Here is a 4,313-nt window from a genome sequence, read left to right as displayed (position 1 = left end):
ATGCAAATAAATTATAATGTAAGATGCATTACAAAAATATACTGATAGAGAATATATATTTAAAATACAAAAAAATATGTGTACTTTTTACTAACTAAATGGTACACGTCGATTCTTCATATCATAAAATTTATCGATAATAGAATTGGTGTCAAATTTTTCAGCAATCTTCTTCTCAGTGTATTTTAAGTAAGATTAAAGAGTTCACTTACTTAAACTTCTTGTGAAATAAGATTAGAGGATTTAGTTGTTTGAATACCAATATTATTAGTAGCTTTTTTCTTAAAAATTACATTAATTTTACTTTACTTTCTCATCATAAAATGTTCTAATTTTTTTTTACTTAAAAAAAAATTCAAATAATTATGTACTCACATGAATAAACAAAGTCTAAATATTTTTTATTAATTAAACATCAATAACAAAATAAAAAAAAATTACTAGACATACAGCATCAATGAAATAGAACTCAAAGTGGCATTTGCTCACAGTAGCATTTGCTCAAAAACTACTAAAAGTACAGCATCAATGGAATCCGTATGACAATATCAATAGTTTTTTTTTCCCCAAAGACATCCAATTTATTTTATTCATCAAAAGAAGAATAAATAAATATTGTCCAAAGTGAAGAACATAAGCGGACAAAAAAAGAGAAGGATTCTCCAAGATATTTCACTCACAAGTGAGATAAGGTAATTAAATAAACTAAAGAAGAAAGGGAAAGTTGAAGACGGAACTAACGTTGAAGATGCAGCGGACAAGCAAGGATTTCTTGGTGATGTTTGGCAGCATTGGTGGCAATCACTTCTGGAGGAGTAGCTCGTTGCTCAAATACCCTTTGATTTTGTTCTTTCTAGATACTCCAAATCAGAATCGCCGTGAGCAGGAGCCTGCTGCCTCCATTTGGTTGGCGTTCTAGAAGACTTACTATTGAATTCCACCAATCAAAGAAGTTAATTATCCTAGATCCAGGTATATATGCTTCCATTTCTACCTTTTGCCATATCAGTTTCGCATTTTCATACTGAAATATACAATGGTTTATTGTTTCGTTTTCTTCCTGGCATAATGGACATGTAGGAGGCATGTTGGGAAATCTTTGATGAATGAGCTGCATGACTAAAATTTTATACGTGTATAACTCAACATTTATAAAAGTAATAATTTCATTATTAAAGCTATTTAAAAATAACAGTAGATGTTTAAGTAGATGTTTAACTATGAAAAATGGTTTGATAATTGTTGAAAATTAAAAGATCATTGTTAATTGTCCATCCTCTGTAAAATGTGAATCTAAATCTAAATGAAAATTAAATTAAATTAAATAGTGGCAAACTTTATACGAACATATTTACTTAGGTTATACATAGAGATATATCAACAAGAATAATAGAGTGCATAGTAACTGTTTAAGATATATAATCTCTAAGTCTAAGAAATTTAAAATTTAAAATATATAATAAAAAAGTGTTTAAGATATTGTACCTTGTACCGTTGTGACACTTGACAGTGGAGAGCGTGGCTCTTCAAGTTATGGCTTCAAAAGAATACTAAATGTCAAAAGGAATAAGGGAAGAAAGATAACGTAGACATGTAGTGTTTACTCAGTTTAGAAATTTAAAAAAAATTAAAATCATTATATTTTATTGGGTTGAACTTCTTAAATTTTATTATTAGTTTTTCTTTTTTTAAAAAGTTAGGGCCAGGCCTCCACTTGTTCCCTATGTATTCGTTTTTAGATAAAAATACTCTTAAATTTTGTTATCAATAAAAATATTTTAAAATTATTTAAAAATACAATAAAAATATCTAAAAAAATATTATTTTTTATATGTGGCAAACGATTTTTATATTTAACAAAATATTTATGTATTTGATCTAAAATTTTATAAGAATATTTAGATAACTATTTAAAAAATTTACGCAAAAAAAAGATAAAAGTTTGATTTTTCTAGACTCTGTATTTTTTAAAAGTATTATTGGTTTTTGTTGGCCAAAAAATCACAAAAAAATATATACTTAGCGAAAACTAACCAAATTTTAAGGATTAAAATATTTATTTTTTTAATCATGCTACAAAAAATCGCATCAAAATTCATTCTCTAAAATTTTGTTGAGAATATATATTTAATGTTAGACATTTTTTTATGTTTTTAAATAATTTTGACATTTTTATTGATAACAAAATTTAAAATATTTTTATCAGTAACAAAATAATTTAGATAAATTTTGGTAGTTTACTAGTTTATCCTACTTTTAATTATTCTTACTTCCATGCCTTTTGTATGGGAGTTCAAATCCCATTCCGTTTACCAAATCCAACCAATACCTAGTACCACACTACGACATATATTTTTACCACTTTTATATGCTTTTTAATTCTTTAAATGTTTAGAGTTATTTGTAAATCATTCACTAAAGGGAAACCTAACTGTTCTTTTCGGCCTTTCCCTAGCTACTCTTTTGTTTCTTCTCCTTTAGCATTCTTCTTCCTATCATTGACAGAGAAGTTTCAAAACGTAAACAGTCTAAAGGTTCCCCTTGTTCCACTAAACTTTCTCCTTGTTATATATGGTACTTTTAATTAAATATACTATATAAAATTGGATAAATTACATTTTAATTACATAGAATGCTTTTTTAATAATATAATATANAATTATAATTAGGTCAATTGATTGAATCAATAATATACTAATTAAACTATTAATTCAATAATTCAGTATTTTAGTCGAATTAATTATCGGTTCGATTTTAATATCTATAAAATTGATTGAAACACTTTTACACCGTGTCAATTTGTCTAATGATATGCCATGTATTTAACGGTCCACACAAGCTTTTTTTGAGTTAATGTTGTTGATTGTGTACATAGAGACTATTCAACTTGATCTACAATAAAAAATAAGTACCGTTCGTTTTGATTAGTTTAAAAAATTGAAGGACAAAAAAGACTAATATTTTGTTTCTCAATATATAATTATTCTTTGAAGGATACTTCTGGTTTTCGATTTTCACTGGCTACTATGTTATCATTTCTTTCTTGTAATCCCTTTATCCTTTTTTAGGCTATTTGTTTTATCAATTTTAGGCTATTCACTATTTGAGAGAAATTATTTTCAGCTTAATTTTTGCATCTTGAATTGTTTTTAATAGCACACATTTATGCATATATGGAGAAAAAATAATTTTATTTAAACTAATTACATAATCCTCATGGATGGGCAATAATCAAATCATTAAACTTATAAATAAATATATATATATTGAATCATGTATGGTGCTCATTATATGAATCAAGAGCCATATAGCTGTTGAAAACTTTATTTATGTTGATGACCTGGAATACTTTTTTCTCTTATTGGTCAAGCTTTCTTCCTTAATTGACAGAACTTGTCTTTGCACCAAGAAATTATGTAAAATATAATCACAAATAGCTATAGGGACATTTTAATTCTTGTGTTGTGTCATTTAATAATTATCAAGCTCTATTTTTACTACTCTTGTGCTTAATCCTCTTGAAAATCTCTTACTTAATGAATCCAGGTAGGTTTCTTTCTCCAACAATCTACAGAGTTGTAAATTTGTACTAAGACACTACAAAATTATTTCACTGCTGATGAGTAAATTCAATGAACAATATGTTCTAATTTTCTAAACCTTGAATGAGTTACCAAAACAACAAACATACATCACAAATAAAGAATAAAGGGGAAAAAAAGGCACTGCAAGTTTGCAACAGATTCTAGTCACTGTTACTAATGTTTTGTACTATCATCTTTTCCCTCATCAGTTAATTATTCAATAACTAAGTGTGCTTTAGAATATCATGTGTATCATGTGCAAATTATTTAATAATTAAGAATATGTCATTTGAAATAAAAGTTTGAATTTAATAATTGTCATTTTAATTAGTCAATTTTCTTATTAATTATGGTTATATTTAATTATTTACACAGAATTTTACTAAAATCTAAGAATATCTTTTTTTGGTTATACATTGGGGAAATCCTTGTTTGTCCTCATCCTAGTTTAGTTTTGGCGTCATGGACTTTGGTCAAAGATGGTCCACTGTTGTCAATTTTTTTCCCAGCACTTCATTATTGTTGCTTTTGACTACATACCAAAAGCCCTTGCTCTTTTGAGGTTCCATGTTCATTCATGTTTGCTTTTTGGTCACATGCTTCAGAGACATATATTCCCAATCCCATGATATAAAGAAAAAGAAAAAAAAAATTGTTAAATTTGTCATTGCCCTCACAATGAAACGAGCATATTTCGGTAAAAGAGCCAAGGGTGCTTAGGTAAAAAAC

General features: G+C 26.9%; 1 long non-coding RNA gene across 1 annotated transcript; it reads right to left on the bottom strand.

Moving 5' to 3' along the window:
- Positions 684 to 1,639, bottom strand: LOC110266221. The gene is made up of 2 exons (XR_002353265.1): positions 1,486 to 1,639; positions 684 to 1,119 (listed from the first exon to the last, which is right to left on the bottom strand). It is a non-coding gene; the product is annotated as an uncharacterized LOC110266221 (long non-coding RNA).

This window comes from Arachis ipaensis, chromosome B09, assembly GCF_000816755.2.
Source record: "Arachis ipaensis cultivar K30076 chromosome B09, Araip1.1, whole genome shotgun sequence".
Lineage (NCBI taxonomy): Eukaryota > Viridiplantae > Streptophyta > Magnoliopsida > Fabales > Fabaceae > Arachis > Arachis ipaensis.
This window is presented reverse-complemented; position numbering and strand designations above follow the sequence as displayed.